The sequence below is a fragment of the Toxotes jaculatrix genome, chromosome 16 (assembly GCF_017976425.1).
Source record: "Toxotes jaculatrix isolate fToxJac2 chromosome 16, fToxJac2.pri, whole genome shotgun sequence".
Classification (NCBI taxonomy): domain Eukaryota; kingdom Metazoa; phylum Chordata; class Actinopteri; family Toxotidae; genus Toxotes; species Toxotes jaculatrix.
In genome coordinates, this window is record NC_054409.1 from 1,897,849 (window position 1) to 1,920,284 (window position 22,436).

General features: G+C 46.8%; 26 non-coding genes across 26 annotated transcripts; all 26 read left to right on the top strand.

The window, feature by feature from the left end:
• Positions 1–317: 317 nt before the first annotated feature.
• Positions 318–432, top strand: LOC121196181. Its single transcript, XR_005895656.1, has one exon. It is a non-coding gene; the product is annotated as a U5 spliceosomal RNA (small nuclear RNA).
• Positions 433–1,585: 1,153 nt separating this feature from the next.
• On the top strand, positions 1,586–1,749 carry LOC121196691. The gene has a single exon (XR_005896132.1). It is a non-coding gene; the product is annotated as a U1 spliceosomal RNA (small nuclear RNA).
• Positions 1,750–2,318: 569 nt separating this feature from the next.
• LOC121196493 lies at positions 2,319–2,509 on the top strand. The gene has a single exon (XR_005895946.1). It is a non-coding gene; the product is annotated as a U2 spliceosomal RNA (small nuclear RNA).
• Positions 2,510–2,869: 360 nt separating this feature from the next.
• LOC121196207 lies at positions 2,870–2,981 on the top strand. Its single transcript, XR_005895680.1, has one exon. It is a non-coding gene; the product is annotated as a U5 spliceosomal RNA (small nuclear RNA).
• A 1,158-nt stretch (positions 2,982–4,139) lies between these two features.
• On the top strand, positions 4,140–4,303 carry LOC121196703. The gene has a single exon (XR_005896141.1). It is a non-coding gene; the product is annotated as a U1 spliceosomal RNA (small nuclear RNA).
• Positions 4,304–4,872: 569 nt separating this feature from the next.
• LOC121196494 lies at positions 4,873–5,063 on the top strand. The gene has a single exon (XR_005895947.1). It is a non-coding gene; the product is annotated as a U2 spliceosomal RNA (small nuclear RNA).
• A 360-nt stretch (positions 5,064–5,423) lies between these two features.
• LOC121196208 lies at positions 5,424–5,535 on the top strand. The gene has a single exon (XR_005895681.1). It is a non-coding gene; the product is annotated as a U5 spliceosomal RNA (small nuclear RNA).
• Positions 5,536–6,582: 1,047 nt separating this feature from the next.
• Positions 6,583–6,746, top strand: LOC121196441. Its single transcript, XR_005895902.1, has one exon. It is a non-coding gene; the product is annotated as a U1 spliceosomal RNA (small nuclear RNA).
• A 569-nt stretch (positions 6,747–7,315) lies between these two features.
• On the top strand, positions 7,316–7,506 carry LOC121196495. The gene has a single exon (XR_005895948.1). It is a non-coding gene; the product is annotated as a U2 spliceosomal RNA (small nuclear RNA).
• A 360-nt stretch (positions 7,507–7,866) lies between these two features.
• LOC121196209 lies at positions 7,867–7,978 on the top strand. Its single transcript, XR_005895682.1, has one exon. It is a non-coding gene; the product is annotated as a U5 spliceosomal RNA (small nuclear RNA).
• Positions 7,979–9,025: 1,047 nt separating this feature from the next.
• Positions 9,026–9,189, top strand: LOC121196442. Its single transcript, XR_005895903.1, has one exon. It is a non-coding gene; the product is annotated as a U1 spliceosomal RNA (small nuclear RNA).
• A 569-nt stretch (positions 9,190–9,758) lies between these two features.
• Positions 9,759–9,949, top strand: LOC121196654. The gene has a single exon (XR_005896098.1). It is a non-coding gene; the product is annotated as a U2 spliceosomal RNA (small nuclear RNA).
• Positions 9,950–10,309: 360 nt separating this feature from the next.
• Positions 10,310–10,421, top strand: LOC121196211. Its single transcript, XR_005895684.1, has one exon. It is a non-coding gene; the product is annotated as a U5 spliceosomal RNA (small nuclear RNA).
• Positions 10,422–11,582: 1,161 nt separating this feature from the next.
• Positions 11,583–11,746, top strand: LOC121196401. Its single transcript, XR_005895864.1, has one exon. It is a non-coding gene; the product is annotated as a U1 spliceosomal RNA (small nuclear RNA).
• Positions 11,747–12,315: 569 nt separating this feature from the next.
• On the top strand, positions 12,316–12,506 carry LOC121196496. The gene has a single exon (XR_005895949.1). It is a non-coding gene; the product is annotated as a U2 spliceosomal RNA (small nuclear RNA).
• A 360-nt stretch (positions 12,507–12,866) lies between these two features.
• LOC121196212 lies at positions 12,867–12,978 on the top strand. The gene has a single exon (XR_005895685.1). It is a non-coding gene; the product is annotated as a U5 spliceosomal RNA (small nuclear RNA).
• A 1,156-nt stretch (positions 12,979–14,134) lies between these two features.
• On the top strand, positions 14,135–14,298 carry LOC121196715. The gene has a single exon (XR_005896146.1). It is a non-coding gene; the product is annotated as a U1 spliceosomal RNA (small nuclear RNA).
• A 569-nt stretch (positions 14,299–14,867) lies between these two features.
• On the top strand, positions 14,868–15,058 carry LOC121196497. The gene has a single exon (XR_005895950.1). It is a non-coding gene; the product is annotated as a U2 spliceosomal RNA (small nuclear RNA).
• A 360-nt stretch (positions 15,059–15,418) lies between these two features.
• LOC121196213 lies at positions 15,419–15,530 on the top strand. The gene has a single exon (XR_005895686.1). It is a non-coding gene; the product is annotated as a U5 spliceosomal RNA (small nuclear RNA).
• Positions 15,531–16,684: 1,154 nt separating this feature from the next.
• Positions 16,685–16,848, top strand: LOC121196727. Its single transcript, XR_005896157.1, has one exon. It is a non-coding gene; the product is annotated as a U1 spliceosomal RNA (small nuclear RNA).
• Positions 16,849–17,417: 569 nt separating this feature from the next.
• LOC121196498 lies at positions 17,418–17,608 on the top strand. The gene has a single exon (XR_005895951.1). It is a non-coding gene; the product is annotated as a U2 spliceosomal RNA (small nuclear RNA).
• A 360-nt stretch (positions 17,609–17,968) lies between these two features.
• Positions 17,969–18,083, top strand: LOC121196182. The gene has a single exon (XR_005895657.1). It is a non-coding gene; the product is annotated as a U5 spliceosomal RNA (small nuclear RNA).
• A 1,154-nt stretch (positions 18,084–19,237) lies between these two features.
• LOC121196081 lies at positions 19,238–19,401 on the top strand. The gene has a single exon (XR_005895562.1). It is a non-coding gene; the product is annotated as a U1 spliceosomal RNA (small nuclear RNA).
• A 569-nt stretch (positions 19,402–19,970) lies between these two features.
• Positions 19,971–20,161, top strand: LOC121196499. Its single transcript, XR_005895952.1, has one exon. It is a non-coding gene; the product is annotated as a U2 spliceosomal RNA (small nuclear RNA).
• A 360-nt stretch (positions 20,162–20,521) lies between these two features.
• On the top strand, positions 20,522–20,636 carry LOC121196183. Its single transcript, XR_005895658.1, has one exon. It is a non-coding gene; the product is annotated as a U5 spliceosomal RNA (small nuclear RNA).
• A 1,153-nt stretch (positions 20,637–21,789) lies between these two features.
• Positions 21,790–21,953, top strand: LOC121196093. The gene has a single exon (XR_005895573.1). It is a non-coding gene; the product is annotated as a U1 spliceosomal RNA (small nuclear RNA).
• The last annotated feature ends 483 nt before the right edge of the window (positions 21,954–22,436 follow it).

A 22,436-nucleotide genomic window follows, 5' to 3' on the forward strand; every position in this document is an offset into this window, starting at 1 on the left:
AGGAGTCCAACTTTTACAGTGGCTGAAGGAAAAGGCGGCTAAGTTTTTATCAAGTGAATTGTGCACAACCAGTCAGTTGATTTACTGATATCACCCAGGGAACCCCGCTCAACAACACAGTGCACTTCAGCTACGATGATTGGTCGCGGACTCCCTGAAGACGCCTGATGGTTTCCCAGACGTTGTAGTCTCCATGTAAAAGCCAGGCCTGGAGGGGAGGCTGGGATTTAGCACGCGGCAAGCCAAGGGAGGCGCACCGCGACGGTGGTAGCTGGGACGACTAGGGTCCTCAGCTGCTCTCTGAGACAGGCCTGTTGTGACTCTTGTTTCTCTTCATAACGCACAAGTCTTTCGCCTTTTACTAAAGACTTCCGTGGAGAGGAACACCAATGAGTTGAAGTTATTTTTGGCTGGCTTGGCCTTATGGCTGAGCCTTTTGAGTTGGTGAAAAGTCAAACATCTTTATAGAGCGCCACAAGTGTGAGCTCCCCTGTCCGACATTGCCCTTTCTTTGCGGAAGAAATGTGTGCCAGATGTTGTCATTTCGCTGGTATACTTTATTTTTAGGCTTTGGTGGGGATGCTGGCGTCTTTGAGACAAGAAAAGTGTAGATGATGACAAGAAAAAAAGAAATAACGCTACTGAATGAACTTATTTCTTCAATGTGACAGATGATGCTTGAAAAATATACAGTTGTAAGAAGCAAAGGAAACAAGAGAAGCTTTTACAAAAACAAGGTTCATGCAGCATTTTCACTTTGCACTCATCAAACACACATTCACAGATGACTACATGAATACATGACTTTATGTGTGTACAGGTCTAGTGTTTTTTTTTTTTTTTTGGATTCTTTGACAGAGGCACAGGTACTGACATAGGTCTGAGATGCTAAGAGAGAGAGAGAGGTTAGGGCGAGGGAATGCATTATGCCAGAGAGTGTCCTCACAAAGATATAAGTACCAGTACGTGTGAGTGTGTGTGTTTGTCCTTTGATGCCTTTGATGTATCAACATTCTACAGTCTGATGTCAGAGGCTGCAGTAAGTGGACACACAGCCAGAGACAAGTTCAGAAGTCAAACAGGAGCAGAAACAGTTGGACTGGACAGGACTTGCTCATGATTTAGGAAGAAAGAAGCACTCAGATATTTCTGCACAATTATTGACAAGGAAGGGAGGAGCTACTGCTGTTACGAGGACAAGAGGAAACCACAGGAGAGTCCAGATCAGCTCCAAGGTTTTCAGTAAGTCAATACATGTTAGTAGTTCATTTAGTCAAATGTTTTGAAAAGTGTCCCACGTGGGCCTTTGCTTTCTTTCCCAAGAGACAGCTTGACTAGTGGCATTTGACACAGTGAAATGCTCTGTTTTTGGCAGAGCAGTGCATGATGGGTAGATCCAACAAAGCGCGTTTGCCGCACGCCGCAGCCTATTTGCAGCAGTGTTTGTGTCTTTTCAGCCACAAATGTAACATACAAAGGGGAGCTGATGCTCAGGGCACTGAAATGTGGGATTATGCATTGTAGGCACCGTCAGCCAGAGCGCTGTGCCTGGTGACCACCACCCGCTCTCTTCCAACTGCAGCTCATACTTACCTGGCAGGGGAGATACCATGATCAACAAGGTGGTTCACCCAGGGTGAGGCTCAGCCATTGCACTCCGGCTGTGCTGACCCCTGCGAATTCCCCAAATGTGGGAATCTCGACTGCATAATTTCTGGTAGTGGGGGACTGCGTTCGCGCTCTCCCCTGTCGCGTGCGTGTAGAAGAAAACACAATGTGTCAGGAATGCCCATGTGCTAACCTGTTGAAGGCTCTCCATTTTGTGAAGTGGCTTTGTTGATTTAGAGTTACATGTCAGCTTTTGCAGTCTGTCCACAAAGCGGCAGTGTTGCTCTGCAGAAGCTCTCTGGCGTACGCTGCAGAGTGGCGTGTTTAGTCATGACAATTCCCTGTGTTCCCATTGGAATTGGGGAAGTGGGCGTGGCCTTTCCATGACAAAATGAAGTGTGAGCTCTCCTGTCCGACTTTGCTGCTTGTTTGTGGAAGAAATGCGTGCTAGATGTTGTTCTAGTATGCTTTATTTCCAGGCTTTGGTGTGGAACACCAATGAGTTGAAGCTATTTTTGGCCGGCTTTGCCGTATGGCTGAGCCTTTTGAGTTGGTGAAAAGTCAAACATCTTTGTATAGCGGCAGGGAAAAGTACACGGCAGACAGATGGGCGGAGTTGCTAAGTGGCGGCAATTGATAAGCTGGCTTACAAACACGACAAGTGACGGTTGTATCAAGAGCTTGATTTGGACGTCAAACGCTTGGGCCTCATCGCTTCTCGGCCTTTTGGCTAAGATCAAGTGTAGTATCTGTTCTTATCAGTTTAATATCTGATATGTCCCCTATATGGGGACAACGTATTAAACCCATTTTTAGGAGAGGGAGCTGAAAAGGGAGCTTGCTCCGCTCACTCCACGCATCGACCTGGCATTGCAGTGCCGCCGGGAACGGTGCACCTTTCTCTTGCTTTGTAGAAAATCAAGCTCTGACACACATGTTTAGTTAGGAGTCAAACTTTTACAGTGGCTGAAGGAAAAGGCGGCTAAGTTTTTATCAAGTGAATTGTGCACAACCAGTCAGTTGATTTACTGATATCACCCAGGGAACCCCGCTCAACAACACAGTGCACTTCAGCTACGATGATTGGTCGCGGACTCCCTGAAGACGCCTGATGGTTTCCCAGACGTTGTAGTCTCCATGTAAAAGCCAGGCCTGGAGGGGAGGCTGGGATTTAGCACGCGGCAAGCCAAGGGAGGCGCACCGCGACGGTGGTACCTGGGACGACTAGGGTCCTCAGCTGCTCTCTGAGACAGGCCTGTTGTGACTCTTGTTTCTCTTCATAACGCACAAGTCTTTCGCCTTTTACTAAAGACTTCCGTGGAGAGGAACACCAATGAGTTGAAGTTATTTTTGGCTGGCTTGGCCTCATGGCTGAGCCTTTTGAGTTGGTGAAAAGTCAAACATCTTTATAGAGCGCCACAAGTGTGAGCTCCCCTGTCCGACATTGCCCTTTCTTTGCGGAAGAAATGTGTGCCAGATGTTGTCATTTCGCTGGTATACTTTATTTTTAGGCTTTGGTGGGGATGCTGGCGTCTTTGAGACAAGAAAAGTGTACATGATGACAAGAAAAAAAGAAATAACGCTACTGAATGAACTTATTTCTTCAATGTGACAGATGATGCTTGAAAAATATACAGTTGTAAGAAGCAAAGGAAACAAGAGAAGCTTTTACAAAAACAAGGTTCATGCAGCATTTTCACTTTGCACTCATCAAACACACATTCACAGATGACTACATGAATACATGACTTTATGTGTGTACAGGTCTAGTGTTTTTTTTTTTTTTGGATTCTTTGACAGAGGCACAGGTACTGACATAGGTCTGAGATGCTAAGAGAGAGAGAGAGGTTAGGGCGAGGGAATGCATTATGCCAGAGAGTGTCCTCACAAAGATATAAGTACCAGTACGTGTGAGTGTGTGTGTGTGTGTTTGTCCTTTGATGCCTTTGATGTATCAACATTCTACAGTCTGATGTCAGAGGCTGCAGTAAGTGGACACACAGCCAGAGACAAGTTCAGAAGTCAAACAGGAGCAGAAACAGTTGGACTGGACCGGACTTGCTCATGATTTAGGAAGAAAGAAGCACTCAGATATTTCTGCACAATTATTGACAAGGAAGGGAGGAGCTACTGCTGTTACGAGGACAAGAGGAAACCACAGGAGAGTCCAGATCAGCTCCAAGGTTTTCAGTAAGTCAATACATGTTAGTAGTTCATTTAGTCAAATGTTTTGAAAAGTGTCCCACGTGGGCCTTTGCTTTCTTTCCCAAGAGACAGCTTGACTAGTGGCATTTCACACAGTGTTCCTTTGTTTTTGGCAGAGCAGTGCATGATGGGTAGATCCAACAAAGCGCGTTTGCCGCACGCCGCAGCCTATTTGCAGCAGTGTTTGTGTCTTTTCAGCCACAAATGTAACATACAAAGGGGAGCTGATGCTCAGGGCACTGAAATGTGGGATTATGCATTGTAGGCACCGTCAGCCAGAGCGCTGTGCCTGGTGACCACCACCCGCTCTCTTCCAACTGCAGCTCATACTTACCTGGCAGGGGAGATACCATGATCAACAAGGTGGTTCACCCAGGGTGAGGCTCAGCCATTGCACTCCGGCTGTGCTGACCCCTGCGAATTCCCCAAATGTGGGAATCTCGACTGCATAATTTCTGGTAGTGGGGGACTGCGTTCGCGCTCTCCCCTGTCGCGTGCATGTAGAAGAAAACACAATGTGTCAGGAATGCCCATGTGCTAACCTGTTGAAGGCTCTCCATTTTGTGAAGTGGCTTTGTTGATTTAAAGTTACATGTCAGCTTTTGCAGTCTGTCCACAAAGCGGCAGTGTTGCTCTGCAGAAGCTCTCTGGCGTACGCTGCAGAGTGGCGTGTTTAGTCATGACAATTCCCTGTGTTCCCATTGGAATTGGGGAAGTGGGCGTGGCCTTTCCATGACAAAATGAAGTGTGAGCTCTCCTGTCCGACTTTGCTGCTTGTTTGTGGAAGAAATGCGTGCTAGATGTTGTTCTAGTATGCTTTATTTCCAGGCTTTGGTGTGGAACACCAATGAGTTGAAGCTATTTTTGGCCGGCTTTGCCGTATGGCTGAGCCTTTTGAGTTGGTGAAAAGTCAAACATCTTTGTATAGCGGCAGGGAAAAGTACACGGCAGACAGATGGGCGGAGTTGCTAAGTGGCGGCAATTGATAAGCTGGCTTACAAACGCGACAAGTGACGGTTGTACCAAGAGCTTGATTTGTACGTCAAACGCTTGGGCCTCATCGCTTCTCGGCCTTTTGGCTAAGATCAAGTGTAGTATCTGTTCTTATCAGTTTAATATCTGATATGTCCCCTATATGGGGACAACGTATTAAACCCATTTTTAGGAGAGGGAGCTGAAAAGGGAGCTTGCTCCGCTCACTCCACGCATCGACCTGGCATTGCAGTGCCGCCGGGAACGGTGCACCTTTCTCTTGCTTTGTAGAAAATCAAGCTCTGACACACATGTTTAGTTAGGAGTCAAACTTTTACAGTGGCTGAAGGAAAAGGCGGCTAAGTTTTTATCAAGTGAATTGTGCACAACCAGTCAGTTGATTTACTGATATCACCCAGGGAACCCCGCTCAACAACACAGTGCACTTCAGCTACGATGATTGGTCGCGGACTCCCTGAAGACGCCTGATGGTTTCCCAGACGTTGTAGTCTCCATGTAAAAGCCAGGCCTGGAGGGGAGGCTGGGATTTAGCACGCGGCAAGCCAAGGGAGGCGCACCGCGACGGTGGTAGCTGGGACGACTAGGGTCCTCAGCTGCTCTCTGAGACAGGCCTGTTGTGACTCTTGTTTCTCTTCATAACGCACAAGTCTTTCGCCTTTTACTAAAGACTTCCGTGGAGAGGAACACCAATGAGTTGAAGTTATTTTTGGCTGGCTTGGCCTCATGGCTGAGCCTTTTGAGTTGGTGAAAAGTCAAACATCTTTATAGAGCGCCACAAGTGTGAGCTCCCCTGTCCGACATTGCCCTTTCTTTGCGGAAAAAATGTGTGCCAGATGTTGTCATTTCGCTGGTATACTTTATTTTTAGGCTTTGGTGGGGATGCTGGCGTCTTTGAGACAAGAAAAGTGTAGATGATGACAAGAAAAAAAGAAATAACGCTACTGAATGAACTTATTTCTTCAATGTGACAGATGATGCTTGAAAAATATACAGTTGTAAGAAGCAAAGGAAACAAGAGAAGCTTTTACAAAAACAAGGTTCATGCAGCATTTTCACTTTGCACTCATCAAACACACATTCACAGATGACTACATGAATACATGACTTTATGTGTGTACAGGTCTAGTGTTTTGTTTTTTTTTTGGATTCTTTGACAGAGGCACAGGTACTGACATAGGTCTGAGATGCTAAGAGAGAGAGAGAGGTTAGGGCAAGGGAATGCATGATGCCAGAGAGTGTCCTCACAAAGATATAAGTACCAGTACGTGTGAGTGTGTGTGTGTGTGTTTGTCCTTTGATGCCTTTGATGTATCAACATTCTACAGTCTGATGTCAGAGGCTGCAGTAAGTGGACACACAGCCAGAGACAAGTTCAGAAGTCAAACAGGAGCAGAAACAGTTGGACTGGACAGGACTTGCTCATGATTTAGGAAGAAAGAAGCACTCAGATATTTCTGCACAATTATTGACAAGGAAGGGAGGAGCTACTGCTGTTACGAGGACAAGAGGAAACCACAGGAGAGTCCAGATCAGCTCCAAGGTTTTCAGTAAGTCAATACATGTTAGTAGTTCATTTAGTCAAATGTTTTGAAAAGTGTCCCACGTGGGCCTTTGCTTTCTTTCCCAAGAGACAGCTTGACTAGTGGCATTTGACACAGTGAAATGCTCTGTTTTTGGCAGAGCAGTGCATGATGGGTAGATCCAACAAAGCGCGTTTGCCGCACGCCGCAGCCTATTTGCAGCAGTGTTTGTGTCTTTTCAGCCACAAATGTGGCTGAAAAGACCTGGCAGGGGAGATACCATGATCAACAAGGTGGTTCACCCAGGGTGAGGCTCAGCCATTGCACTCCGGCTGTGCTGACCCCTGCGAATTCCCCAAATGTGGGAATCTCGACTGCATAATTTCTGGTAGTGGGGGACTGCGTTCGCGCTCTCCCCTGTCGCGTGCATGTAGAAGAAAACACAATGTGTCAGGAATGCCCATGTGCTAACCTGTTGAAGGCTCTCCATTTTGTGAAGTGGCTTTGTTGATTTAGAGTTACATGTCAGCTTTTGCAGTCTGTCCACAAAGCGGCAGTGTTGCTCTGCAGAAGCTCTCTGGCGTACGCTGCAGAGTGGCGTGTTTAGTCATGACAATTCCCTGTGTTCCCATTGGAATTGGGGAAGTGGGCGTGGCCTTTCCATGACAAAATGAAGTGTGAGCTCTCCTGTCCGACTTTGCTGCTTGTTTGTGGAAGAAATGCGTGCTAGATGTTGTTCTAGTATGCTTTATTTCCAGGCTTTGGTGTGGAACACCAATGAGTTGAAGCTATTTTTGGCCGGCTTTGCCGTATGGCTGAGCCTTTTGAGTTGGTGAAAAGTCAAACATCTTTGTATAGCGGCAGGGAAAAGTACACGGCAGACAGATGGGCGGAGTTGCTAAGTGGCGGCAATTGATAAGCTGGCTTACAAACGCGACAAGTGACGGTTGTACCAAGAGCTTGATTTGGACGTCAAACGCTTGGGCCTCATCGCTTCTCGGCCTTTTGGCTAAGATCAAGTGTAGTATCTGTTCTTATCAGTTTAATATCTGATATGTCCCCTATATGGGGACAACGTATTAAACCCATTTTTAGGAGAGGGAGCTGAAAAGGGAGCTTGCTCCGCTCACTCCACGCATCGACCTGGCATTGCAGTGCCGCCGGGAACGGTGCACCTTTCTCTTGCTTTGTAGAAAATCAAGCTCTGACACACATGTTTAGTTAGGAGTCAAACTTTTACAGTGGCTGAAGGAAAAGGCGGCTAAGTTTTTATCAAGTGAATTGTGCACAACCAGTCAGTTGATTTACTGATATCACCCAGGGAACCCCGCTCAACAACACAGTGCACTTCAGCTACGATGATTGGTCGCGGACTCCCTGAAGACGCCTGATGGTTTCCCAGACGTTGTAGTCTCCATGTAAAAGCCAGGCCTGGAGGGGAGGCTGGGATTTAGCACGCGGCAAGCCAAGGGAGGCGCACCGCGACGGTGGTAGCTGGGACGACTAGGGTCCTCAGCTGCTCTCTGAGACAGGCCTGTTGTGACTCTTGTTTCTCTTCATAACGCACAAGTCTTTCGCCTTTTACTAAAGACTTCCGTGGAGAGGAACACCAATGAGTTGAAGTTATTTTTGGCTGGCTTGGCCTCATGGCTGAGCCTTTTGAGTTGGTGAAAAGTCAAACATCTTTATAGAGCGCCACAAGTGTGAGCTCCCCTGTCCGACATTGCCCTTTCTTTGCGGAAAAAATGTGTGCCAGATGTTGTCATTTCGCTGGTATACTTTATTTTTAGGCTTTGGTGGGGATGCTGGCGTCTTTGAGACAAGAAAAGTGTAGATGATGACAAGAAAAAAAGAAATAACGCTACTGAATGAACTTATTTCTTCAATGTGACAGATGATGCTTGAAAAATATACAGTTGTAAGAAGCAAAGGAAACAAGAGAAGCTTTTACAAAAACAAGGTTCATGCAGCATTTTCACTTTGCACTCATCAAACACACATTCACAGATGACTACATGAATACATGACTTTATGTGTGTACAGGTCTAGTGTTTTGTTTTTTTTTTGGATTCTTTGACAGAGGCACAGGTACTGACATAGGTCTGAGATGCTAAGAGAGAGAGAGAGGTTAGGGCAAGGGAATGCATTATGCCAGAGAGTGTCCTCACAAAGATATAAGTACCAGTACGTGTGAGTGTGTGTGTGTGTGTTTGTCCTTTGATGCCTTTGATGTATCAACATTCTACAGTCTGATGTCAGAGGCTGCAGTAAGTGGACACACAGCCAGAGACAAGTTCAGAAGTCAAACAGGAGCAGAAACAGTTGGACTGGACAGGACTTGCTCATGATTTAGGAAGAAAGAAGCACTCAGATATTTCTGCACAATTATTGACAAGGAAGGGAGGAGCTACTGCTGTTACGAGGACAAGAGGAAACCACAGGAGAGTCCAGATCAGCTCCAAGGTTTTCAGTAAGTCAATACATGTTAGTAGTTCATTTAGTCAAATGTTTTGAAAAGTGTCCCACGTGGGCCTTTGCTTTCTTTCCCAAGAGACAGCTTGACTAGTGGCATTTGACACAGTGAAATGCTCTGTTTTTGGCAGAGCAGTGCATGATGGGTAGATCCAACAAAGCGCGTTTGCCGCACGCCGCAGCCTATTTGCAGCAGTGTTTGTGTCTTTTCAGCCACAAATGTGGCTGAAAAGACCTGGCAGGGGAGATACCATGATCAACAAGGTGGTTCACCCAGGGTGAGGCTCAGCCATTGCACTCCGGCTGTGCTGACCCCTGCGAATTCCCCAAATGTGGGAATCTCGACTGCATAATTTCTGGTAGTGGGGGACTGCGTTCGCGCTCTCCCCTGTCGCGTGCGTGTAGAAGAAAACACAATGTGTCAGGAATGCCCATGTGCTAACCTGTTGAAGGCTCTCCATTTTGTGAAGTGGCTTTGTTGATTTAGAGTTACATGTCAGCTTTTGCACTCTGTCCACAAAGCGGCAGTGTTGCTCTGCAGAAGCTCTCTGGCGTACGCTGCAGAGTGGCGTGTTTAGTCATGACAATTCCCTGTGTTCCCATTGGAATTGGGGAAGTGGGCGTGGCCTTTCCATGACAAAATGAAGTGTGAGCTCTCCTGTCCGACTTTGCTGCTTGTTTGTGGAAGAAATGCGTGCTAGATGTTGTTCTAGTATGCTTTATTTCCAGGCTTTGGTGTGGAACACCAATGAGTTGAAGCTATTTTTGGCCGGCTTTGCCGTATGGCTGAGCCTTTTGAGTTGGTGAAAAGTCAAACATCTTTGTATAGCGGCAGGGAAAAGTACACGGCAGACAGATGGGCGGAGTTGCTAAGTGGCGGCAATTGATAAGCTGGCTTACAAACGCGACAAGTGACGGTTGTACCAAGAGCTTGATTTGGACGTCAAACGCTTGGGCCTCATCGCTTCTCGGCCTTTTGGCTAAGATCAAGTGTAGTATCTGTTCTTATCAGTTTAATATCTGATATGTCCCCTATATGGGGACAACGTATTAAACCCATTTTTAGGAGAGGGAGCTGAAAAGGTAGCTTGCTCCGCTCACTCCACGCATCGACCTGGCATTGCAGTGCCGCCGGGAACGGTGCACCTTTCTCTTGCTTTGTAGAAAATCAAGCTCTGACACACATGTTTAGTTAGGAGTCAAACTTTTACAGTGGCTGAAGGAAAAGGCGGCTAAGTTTTTATCAAGTGAATTGTGCACAACCAGTCAGTTGATTTACTGATATCACCCAGGGAACCCCGCTCAACAACACAGTGCACTTCAGCTACGATGATTGGTCGCGGACTCCCTGAAGACGCCTGATGGTTTCCCAGACGTTGTAGTCTCCATGTAAAAGCCAGGCCTGGAGGGGAGGCTGGGATTTAGCACGCGGCAAGCCAAGGGAGGCGCACCGCGACGGTGGTAGCTGGGACGACTAGGGTCCTCAGCTGCTCTCTGAGACAGGCCTGTTGTGACTCTTGTTTCTCTTCATAACGCACAAGTCTTTCGCCTTTTACTAAAGACTTCCGTGGAGAGGAACACCAATGAGTTGAAGTTATTTTTGGCTGGCTTGGCCTCATGGCTGAGCCTTTTGAGTTGGTGAAAAGTCAAACATCTTTATAGAGCGCCACAAGTGTGAGCTCCCCTGTCCGACATTGCCCTTTCTTTGCGGAAAAAATGTGTGCCAGATGTTGTCATTTCGCTGGTATACTTTATTTTTAGGCTTTGGTGGGGATGCTGGCGTCTTTGAGACAAGAAAAGTGTAGATGATGACAAGAAAAAAAGAAATAACGCTACTGAATGAACTTATTTCTTCAATGTGACAGATGATGCTTGAAAAATATACAGTTGTAAGAAGCAAAGGAAACAAGAGAAGCTTTTACAAAAACAAGGTTCATGCAGCATTTTCACTTTGCACTCATCAAACACACATTCACAGATGACTACATGAATACATGACTTTATGTGTGTACAGGTCTAGTGTTTTGTTTTTTTTTTGGATTCTTTGACAGAGGCACAGGTACTGACATAGGTCTGAGATGCTAAGAGAGAGAGAGAGGTTAGGGCAAGGGAATGCATTATGCCAGAGAGTGTCCTCACAAAGATATAAGTACCAGTACGTGTGAGTGTGTGTGTGTGTGTTTGTCCTTTGATGCCTTTGATGTATCAACATTCTACAGTCTGATGTCAGAGGCTGCAGTAAGTGGACACACAGCCAGAGACAAGTTCAGAAGTCAAACAGGAGCAGAAACAGTTGGACTGGACAGGACTTGCTCATGATTTAGGAAGAAAGAAGCACTCAGATATTTCTGCACAATTATTGACAAGGAAGGGAGGAGCTACTGCTGTTACGAGGACAAGAGGAAACCACAGGAGAGTCCAGATCAGCTCCAAGGTTTTCAGTAAGTCAATACATGTTAGTAGTTCATTTAGTCAAATGTTTTGAAAAGTGTCCCACGTGGGCCTTTGCTTTCTTTCCCAAGAGACAGCTTGACTAGTGGCATTTGACACAGTGAAATGCTCTGTTTTTGGCAGAGCAGTGCATGATGGGTAGATCCAACAAAGCGCGTTTGCCGCATGCCGCAGCCTATTTGCAGCAGTGTTTGTGTCTTTTCAGCCACAAATGTAACATACAAAGGGGAGCTGATGCTCAGGGCACTGAAATGTGGGATTATGCATTGTAGGCACCGTCAGCCAGAGCGCTGTGCCTGGTGACCACCACCCGCTCTCTTCCAACTGCAGCTCATACTTACCTGGCAGGGGAGATACCATGATCAACAAGGTGGTTCACCCAGGGTGAGGCTCAGCCATTGCACTCCGGCTGTGCTGACCCCTGCGAATTCCCCAAATGTGGGAATCTCGACTGCATAATTTCTGGTAGTGGGGGACTGCGTTCACGCTCTCCCCTGTCGCGTGCGTGTAGAAGAAAACACAATGTGTCAGGAATGCCCATGTGCTAACCTGTTGAAGGCTCTCCATTTTGTGAAGTGGCTTTGTTGATTTAGAGTTACATGTCAGCTTTTGCAGTCTGTCCACAAAGCGGCAGTGTTGCTCTGCAGAAGCTCTCTGGCGTACGCTGCAGAGTGGCGTGTTTAGTCATGACAATTCCCTGTGTTCCCATTGGAATTGGGGAAGTGGGCGTGGCCTTTCCATGACAAAATGAAGTGTGAGCTCTCCTGTCCGACTTTGCTGCTTGTTTGTGGAAGAAATGCGTGCTAGATGTTGTTCTAGTATGCTTTATTTCCAGGCTTTGGTGTGGAACACCAATGAGTTGAAGCTATTTTTGGCCGGCTTTGCCGTATGGCTGAGCCTTTTGAGTTGGTGAAAAGTCAAACATCTTTGTATAGCGGCAGGGAAAAGTACACGGCAGACAGATGGGCGGAGTTGCTAAGTGGCGGCAATTGATAAGCTGGCTTACAAACGCGACAAGTGACGGTTGTACCAAGAGCTTGATTTGGACGTCAAACGCTTGGGCCTCATCGCTTCTCGGCCTTTTGGCTAAGATCAAGTGTAGTATCTGTTCTTATCAGTTTAATATCTGATATGTCCCCTATATGGGGACAACGTATTAAACCCATTTTTAGGAGAGGGAGCTGAAAAGGGAGCTTGCTCCGCTCACTCCACGCATCGACCTGGCATTGCAGTGCCGCCGGGAACGGTGCACCTTTCTCTTGCTTTGTAGAAAATCAAGCTCTGACACACATGTTTAGTTAGGAGTCAAACTTTTACAGTGGCTGAAGGAAAATGCGGCTAAGTTTTTATCAAGTGAATTGTGCACAACCAGTCAGTTGATTTACTGATATCACCCAGGGAACCCCGCTCAACAACACAGTGCACTTCAGCTACGATGATTGGTCGCGGACTCCCTGAAGACGCCTGATGGTTTCCCAGACGTTGTAGTCTCCATGTAAAAGCCAGGCCTGGAGGGGAGGCTGGGATTTAGCACGCGGCAAGCCAAGGGAGGCGCACCGCGACGGTGGTAGCTGGGACGACTAGGGTCCTCAGCTGCTCTCTGAGACAGGCCTGTTGTGACTCTTGTTTCTCTTCATAACGCACAAGTCTTTCGCCTTTTACTAAAGACTTCCGTGGAGAGGAACACCAATGAGTTGAAGTTATTTTTGGCTGGCTTGGCCTCATGGCTGAGCCTTTTGAGTTGGTGAAAAGTCAAACATCTTTATAGAGCGCCACAAGTGTGAGCTCCCCTGTCCGACATTGCCCTTTCTTTGTGGAAGAAATGTGTGCCAGATGTTGTCATTTCGCTGGTATACTTTATTTTTAGGCTTTGGTGGGGATGCTGGCGTCTTTGAGACAAGAAAAGTGTAGATGATGACAAGAAAAAAAGAAATAACGCTACTGAATGAACTTATTTCTTCAATGTGACAGATGATGCTTGAAAAATATACAGTTGTAAGAAGCAAAGGAAACAAGAGAAGCTTTTACAAAAACAAGGTTCATGCAGCATTTTCACTTTGCACTCATCAAACACACATTCACAGATGACTACATGAATACATGACTTTATGTGTGTACAGGTCTAGTGTTTTTTTTTTTTTTTTGGATTCTTTGACAGAGGCACAGGTACTGACATAGGTCTGAGATGCTAAGAGAGAGAGAGAGGTTAGGGCGAGGGAATGCATTATGCCAGAGAGTGTCCTCACAAAGATATAAGTACCAGTACGTGTGAGTGTGTGTGTTTGTCCTTTGATGCCTTTGATGTATCAACATTCTACAGTCTGATGTCAGAGGCTGCAGTAAGTGGACACACAGCCAGAGACAAGTTCAGAAGTCAAACAGGAGCAGAAACAGTTGGACTGGACAGGACTTGCTCATGATTTAGGAAGAAAGAAGCACTCAGATATTTCTGCACAATTATTGACAAGGAAGGGAGGAGCTACTGCTGTTACGAGGACAAGAGGAAACCACAGGAGAGTCCAGATCAGCTCCAAGGTTTTCAGTAAGTCAATACATGTTAGTAGTTCATTTAGTCAAATGTTTTGAAAAGTGTCCCACGTGGGCCTTTGCTTTCTTTCCCAAGAGACAGCTTGACTAGTGGCATTTGACACAGTGAAATGCTCTGTTTTTGGCAGAGCAGTGCATGATGGGTAGATCCAACAAAGCGCGTTTGCCGCATGCCGCAGCCTATTTGCAGCAGTGTTTGTGTCTTTTCAGCCACAAATGTAACATACAAAGGGGAGCTGATGCTCAGGGCACTGAAATGTGGGATTATGCATTGTAGGCACCGTCAGCCAGAGCGCTGTGCCTGGTGACCACCACCCGCTCTCTTCCAACTGCAGCTCATACTTACCTGGCAGGGGAGATACCATGATCAACAAGGTGGTTCACCCAGGGTGAGGCTCAGCCATTGCACTCCGGCTGTGCTGACCCCTGCGAATTCCCCAAATGTGGGAATCTCGACTGCATAATTTCTGGTAGTGGGGGACTGCGTTCGCGCTCTCCCCTGTCGCGTGCGTGTAGAAGAAAACACAATGTGTCAGGAATGCCCATGTGCTAACCTGTTGAAGGCTCTCCATTTTGTGAAGTGGCTTTGTTGATTTAGAGTTACATGTCAGCTTTTGCAGTCTGTCCACAAAGCGGCAGTGTTGCTCTGCAGAAGCTCTCTGGCGTACGCTGCAGAGTGGCGTGTTTAGTCATGACAATTCCCTGTGTTCCCATTGGAATTGGGGAAGTGGGCGTGGCCTTTCCATGACAAAATGAAGTGTGAGCTCTCCTGTCCGACTTTGCTGCTTGTTTGTGGAAGAAATGCGTGCTAGATGTTGTTCTAGTATGCTTTATTTCCAGGCTTTGGTGTGGAACACCAATGAGTTGAAGCTATTTTTGGCCGGCTTTGCCGTATGGCTGAGCCTTTTGAGTTGGTGAAAAGTCAAACATCTTTGTATAGCGGCAGGGAAAAGTACACGGCAGACAGATGGGCGGAGTTGCTAAGTGGCGGCAATTGATAAGCTGGCTTACAAACGCGACAAGTGACGGTTGTACCAAGAGCTTGATTTGGACGTCAAACGCTTGGGCCTCATCGCTTCTCGGCCTTTTGGCTAAGATCAAGTGTAGTATCTGTTCTTATCAGTTTAATATCTGATATGTCCCCTATATGGGGACAACGTATTAAACCCATTTTTAGGAGAGGGAGCTGAAAAGGGAGCTTGCTCCGCTCACTCCACGCATCGACCTGGCATTGCAGTGCCGCCGGGAACGGTGCACCTTTCTCTTGCTTTGTAGAAAATCAAGCTCTGACACACATGTTTAGTTAGGAGTCAAACTTTTACAGTGGCTGAAGGAAAATGCGGCTAAGTTTTTATCAAGTGAATTGTGCACAACCAGTCAGTTGATTTACTGATATCACCCAGGGAACCCCGCTCAACAACACAGTGCACTTCAGCTACGATGATTGGTCGCGGACTCCCTGAAGACGCCTGATGGTTTCCCAGACGTTGTAGTCTCCATGTAAAAGCCAGGCCTGGAGGGGAGGCTGGGATTTAGCACGCGGCAAGCCAAGGGAGGCGCACCGCGACGGTGGTAGCTGGGACGACTAGGGTCCTCAGCTGCTCTCTGAGACAGGCCTGTTGTGACTCTTGTTTCTCTTCATAACGCACAAGTCTTTCGCCTTTTACTAAAGACTTCCGTGGAGAGGAACACCAATGAGTTGAAGTTATTTTTGGCTGGCTTGGCCTCATGGCTGAGCCTTTTGAGTTGGTGAAAAGTCAAACATCTTTATAGAGCGCCACAAGTGTGAGCTCCCCTGTCCGACATTGCCCTTTCTTTGTGGAAGAAATGTGTGCCAGATGTTGTCATTTCGCTGGTATACTTTATTTTTAGGCTTTGGTGGGGATGCTGGCGTCTTTGAGACAAGAAAAGTGTAGATGATGACAAGAAAAAAAGAAATAACGCTACTGAATGAACTTATTTCTTCAATGTGACAGATGATGCTTGAAAAATATACAGTTGTAAGAAGCAAAGGAAACAAGAGAAGCTTTTACAAAAACAAGGTTCATGCAGCATTTTCACTTTGCACTCATCAAACACACATTCACAGATGACTACATGAATACATGACTTTATGTGTGTACAGGTCGTGTTTTTTTTTTTTTTTTGGATTCTTTGACAGAGGCACAGGTACTGACATAGGTCTGAGATGCTAAGAGAGAGAGAGAGGTTAGGGCGAGGGAATGCATTATGCCAGAGAGTGTCCTCACAAAGATATAAGTACCAGTACGTGTGAGTGTGTGTGTTTGTCCTTTGATGCCTTTGATGTATCAACATTCTACAGTCTGATGTCAGAGGCTGCAGTAAGTGGACACACAGCCAGAGACAAGTTCAGAAGTCAAACAGGAGCAGAAACAGTTGGACTGGACAGGACTTGCTCATGATTTAGGAAGAAAGAAGCACTCAGATATTTCTGCACAATTATTGACAAGGAAGGGAGGAGCTACTGCTGTTACGAGGACAAGAGGAAACCACAGGAGAGTCCAGATCAGCTCCAAGGTTTTCAGTAAGTCAATACATGTTAGTAGTTCATTTAGTCAAATGTTTTGAAAAGTGTCCCACGTGGGCCTTTGCTTTCTTTCCCAAGAGACAGCTTGACTAGTGGCATTTGACACAGTGAAATGCTCTGTTTTTGGCAGAGCAGTGCATGATGGGTAGATCCAACAAAGCGCGTTTGCCGCACGCCGCAGCCTATTTGCAGCAGTGTTTGTGTCTTTTCAGCCACAAATGTAACAGACAAAGGGGAGCTGATGCTCAGGGCACTGAAATGTGGGATTATGCATTGTAGGCACCGTCAGCCAGAGCGCTGTGCCTGGTGACCACCACCCGCTCTCTTCCAACTGCAGCTCATACTTACCTGGCAGGGGAGATACCATGATCAACAAGGTGGTTCACCCAGGGTGAGGCTCAGCCATTGCACTCCGGCTGTGCTGACCCCTGCGAATTCCCCAAATGTGGGAATCTCGACTGCATAATTTCTGGTAGTGGGGGACTGCGTTCGCGCTCTCCCCTGTCGCGTGCGTGTAGAAGAAAATACAATGTGTCAGGAATGCCCATGTGCTAACCTGTTGAAGGCTCTCCATTTTGTGAAGTGGCTTTGTTGATTTAGAGTTACATGTCAGCTTTTGCAGTCTGTCCACAAAGCGGCAGTGTTGCTCTGCAGAAGCTCTCTGGCGTACGCTGCAGAGTGGCGTGTTTAGTCATGACAATTCCCTGTGTTCCCATTGGAATTGGGGAAGTGGGCGTGGCCTTTCCATGACAAAATGAAGTGTGAGCTCTCCTGTCCGACTTTGCTGCTTGTTTGTGGAAGAAATGCGTGCTAGATGTTGTTCTAGTATGCTTTATTTCCAGGCTTTGGTGTGGAACACCAATGAGTTGAAGCTATTTTTGGCCGGCTTTGCCGTATGGCTGAGCCTTTTGAGTTGGTGAAAAGTCAAACATCTTTGTATAGCGGCAGGGAAAAGTACACGGCAGACAGATGGGCGGAGTTGCTAAGTGGCGGCAATTGATAAGCTGGCTTACAAACGCGACAAGTGACGGTTGTACCAAGAGCTTGATTTGGACGTCAAACGCTTGGGCCTCATCGCTTCTCGGCCTTTTGGCTAAGATCAAGTGTAGTATCTGTTCTTATCAGTTTAATATCTGATATGTCCCCTATATGGGGACAACGTATTAAACCCATTTTTAGGAGAGGGAGCTGAAAAGGGAGCTTGCTCCGCTCACTCCACGCATCGACCTGGCATTGCAGTGCCGCCGGGAACGGTGCACCTTTCTCTTGCTTTGTAGAAAATCAAGCTCTGACACACATGTTTAGTTAGGAGTCAAACTTTTACAGTGGCTGAAGGAAAAGGCGGCTAAGTTTTTATCAAGTGAATTGTGCACAACCAGTCAGTTGATTTACTGATATCACCCAGGGAACCCCGCTCAACAACACAGTGCACTTCAGCTACGATGATTGGTCGCGGACTCCCTGAAGACGCCTGATGGTTTCCCAGACGTTGTAGTCTCCATGTAAAAGCCAGGCCTGGAGGGGAGGCTGGGATTTAGCACGCGGCAAGCCAAGGGAGGCGCACCGCGACGGTGGTACCTGGGACGACTAGGGTCCTCAGCTGCTCTCTGAGACAGGCCTGTTGTGACTCTTGTTTCTCTTCATAACGCACAAGTCTTTCGCCTTTTACTAAAGACTTCCGTGGAGAGGAACACCAATGAGTTGAAGTTATTTTTGGCTGGCTTGGCCTTATGGCTGAGCCTTTTGAGTTGGTGAAAAGTCAAACATCTTTATAGAGCGCCACAAGTGTGAGCTCCCCTGTCCGACATTGCCCTTTCTTTGCGGAAGAAATGTGTGCCAGATGTTGTCATTTCGCTGGTATACTTTATTTTTAGGCTTTGGTGGGGATGCTGGCGTCTTTGAGACAAGAAAAGTGTACATGATGACAAGAAAAAAAGAAATAACGCTGCTGAATGAACTTATTTCTTCAATGTGACAGATGATGCTTGAAAAATATACAGTTGTAAGAAGCAAAGGAAACAAGAGAAGCTTTTACAAAAACAAGGTTCATGCAGCATTTTCACTTTGCACTCATCAAACACACATTCACAGATGACTACATGAATACATGACTTTATGTGTGTACAGGTCTAGTGTTTTTTTTTTTTTTTTTGGATTCTTTGACAGAGGCACAGGTACTGACATAGGTCTGAGATGCTAAGAGAGAGAGAGAGGTTAGGGCGAGGGAATGCATTATGCCAGAGAGTGTCCTCACAAAGATATAAGTACCAGTACGTGTGAGTGTGTGTGTTTGTCCTTTGATGCCTTTGATGTATCAACATTCTACAGTCTGATGTCAGAGGCTGCAGTAAGTGGACACACAGCCAGAGACAAGTTCAGAAGTCAAACAGGAGCAGAAACAGTTGGACTGGACAGGACTTGCTCATGATTTAGGAAGAAAGAAGCACTCAGATATTTCTGCACAATTATTGACAAGGAAGGGAGGAGCTACTGCTGTTACGAGGACAAGAGGAAACCACAGGAGAGTCCAGATCAGCTCCAAGGTTTTCAGTAAGTCAATACATGTTAGTAGTTCATTTAGTCAAATGTTTTGAAAAGTGTCCCACGTGGGCCTTTGCTTTCTTTCCCAAGAGACAGCTTGACTAGTGGCATTTGACACAGTGAAATGCTCTGTTTTTGGCAGAGCAGTGCATGATGGGTAGATCCAACAAAGCGCGTTTGCCGCACGCCGCAGCCTATTTGCAGCAGTGTTTGTGTCTTTTCAGCCACAAATGTAACATACAAAGGGGAGCTGATGCTCAGGGCACTGAAATGTGGGATTATGCATTGTAGGCACCGTCAGCCAGAGCGCTGTGCCTGGTGACCACCACCCGCTCTCTTCCAACTGCAGCTCATACTTACCTGGCAGGGGAGATACCATGATCAACAAGGTGGTTCACCCAGGGTGAGGCTCAGCCATTGCACTCCGGCTGTGCTGATCCCTGCGAATTCCCCAAATGTGGGAATCTCGACTGCATAATTTCTGGTAGTGGGGGACTGCGTTCGCGCTCTCCCCTGTCGCGTGCGTGTAGAAGAAAACACAATGTGTCAGGAATGCCCATGTGCTAACCTGTTGAAGGCTCTCCATTTTGTGAAGTGGCTTTGTTGATTTAGAGTTACATGTCAGCTTTTGCAGTCTGTCCACAAAGCGGCAGTGTTGCTCTGCAGAAGCTCTCTGGCGTACGCTGCAGAGTGGCGTGTTTAGTCATGACAATTCCCTGTGTTCCCATTGGAATTGGGGAAGTGGGCGTGGCCTTTCCATGACAAAATGAAGTGTGAGCTCTCCTGTCCGACTTTGCTGCTTGTTTGTGGAAGAAATGCGTGCTAGATGTTGTTCTAGTATGCTTTATTTCCAGGCTTTGGTGTGGAACACCAATGAGTTGAAGCTATTTTTGGCCGGCTTTGCCGTATGGCTGAGCCTTTTGAGTTGGTGAAAAGTCAAACATCTTTGTATAGCGGCAGGGAAAAGTACACGGCAGACAGATGGGCGGAGTTGCTAAGTGGCGGCAATTGATAAGCTGGCTTACAAACGCGACAAGTGACGGTTGTACCAAGAGCTTGATTTGGACGTCAAACGCTTGGGCCTCATCGCTTCTCGGCCTTTTGGCTAAGATCAAGTGTAGTATCTGTTCTTATCAGTTTAATATCTGATATGTCCCCTATATGGGGACAACGTATTAAACCCATTTTTAGGAGAGGGAGCTGAAAAGGGAGCTTGCTCCGCTCACTCCACGCATCGACCTGGCATTGCAGTGCCGCCGGGAACGGTGCACCTTTCTCTTGCTTTGTAGAAAATCAAGCTCTGACACACATGTTTAGTTAGGAGTCAAACTTTTACAGTGGCTGAAGGAAAAGGCGGCTAAGTTTTTATCAAGTGAATTGTGCACAACCAGTCAGTTGATTTACTGATATCACCCAGGGAACCCCGCTCAACAACACAGTGCACTTCAGCTACGATGATTGGTCGCGGACTCCCTGAAGACGCCTGATGGTTTCCCAGACGTTGTAGTCTCCATGTAAAAGCCAGGCCTGGAGGGGAGGCTGGGATTTAGCACGCGGCAAGCCAAGGGAGGCGCACCGCGACGGTGGTACCTGGGACGACTAGGGTCCTCAGCTGCTCTCTGAGACAGGCCTGTTGTGACTCTTGTTTCTCTTCATAACGCACAAGTCTTTCGCCTTTTACTAAAGACTTCCGTGGAGAGGAACACCAATGAGTTGAAGTTATTTTTGGCTGGCTTGGCCTTATGGCTGAGCCTTTTGAGTTGGTGAAAAGTCAAACATCTTTATAGAGCGCCACAAGTGTGAGCTCCCCTGTCCGACATTGCCCTTTCTTTGCGGAAGAAATGTGTGCCAGATGTTGTCATTTCGCTGGTATACTTTATTTTTAGGCTTTGGTGGGGATGCTGGCGTCTTTGAGACAAGAAAAGTGTACATGATGACAAGAAAAAAAGAAATAACGCTGCTGAATGAACTTATTTCTTCAATGTGACAGATGATGCTTGAAAAATATACAGTTGTAAGAAGCAAAGGAAACAAGAGAAGCTTTTACAAAAACAAGGTTCATGCAGCATTTTCACTTTGCACTCATCAAACACACATTCACAGATGACTACATGAATACATGACTTTATGTGTGTACAGGTCTAGTGTTTTTTTTTTTTTTTTGGATTCTTTGACAGAGGCACAGGTACTGACATAGGTCTGAGATGCTAAGAGAGAGAGAGAGGTTAGGGCGAGGGAATGCATTATGCCAGAGAGTGTCCTCACAAAGATATAAGTACCAGTACGTGTGAGTGTGTGTGTTTGTCCTTTGATGCCTTTGATGTATCAACATTCTACAGTCTGATGTCAGAGGCTGCAGTAAGTGGACACACAGCCAGAGACAAGTTCAGAAGTCAAACAGGAGCAGAAACAGTTGGACTGGACAGGACTTGCTCATGATTTAGGAAGAAAGAAGCACTCAGATATTTCTGCACAATTATTGACAAGGAAGGGAGGAGCTACTGCTGTTACGAGGACAAGAGGAAACCACAGGAGAGTCCAGATCAGCTCCAAGGTTTTCAGTAAGTCAATACATGTTAGTAGTTCATTTAGTCAAATGTTTTGAAAAGTGTCCCACGTGGGCCTTTGCTTTCTTTCCCAAGAGACAGCTTGACTAGTGGCATTTGACACAGTGAAATGCTCTGTTTTTGGCAGAGCAGTGCATGATGGGTAGATCCAACAAAGCGCGTTTGCCGCACGCCGCAGCCTATTTGCAGCAGTGTTTGTGTCTTTTCAGCCACAAATGTAACATACAAAGGGGAGCTGATGCTCAGGGCACTGAAATGTGGGATTATGCATTGTAGGCACCGTCAGCCAGAGCGCTGTGCCTGGTGACCACCACCCGCTCTCTTCCAACTGCAGCTCATACTTACCTGGCAGGGGAGATACCATGATCAACAAGGTGGTTCACCCAGGGTGAGGCTCAGCCATTGCACTCCGGCTGTGCTGATCCCTGCGAATTCCCCAAATGTGGGAATCTCGACTGCATAATTTCTGGTAGTGGGGGACTGCGTTCGCGCTCTCCCCTGTCGCGTGCGTGTAGAAGAAAACACAATGTGTCAGGAATGCCCATGTGCTAACCTGTTGAAGGCTCTCCATTTTGTGAAGTGGCTTTGTTGATTTAGAGTTACATGTCAGCTTTTGCAGTCTGTCCACAAAGCGGCAGTGTTGCTCTGCAGAAGCTCTCTGGCGTACGCTGCAGAGTGGCGTGTTTAGTCATGACAATTCCCTGTGTTCCCATTGGAATTGGGGAAGTGGGCGTGGCCTTTCCATGACAAAATGAAGTGTGAGCTCTCCTGTCCGACTTTGCTGCTTGTTTGTGGAAGAAATGCGTGCTAGATGTTGTTCTAGTATGCTTTATTTCCAGGCTTTGGTGTGGAACACCAATGAGTTGAAGCTATTTTTGGCCGGCTTTGCCGTATGGCTGAGCCTTTTGAGTTGGTGAAAAGTCAAACATCTTTGTATAGCGGCAGGGAAAAGTACACGGCAGACAGATGGGCGGAGTTGCTAAG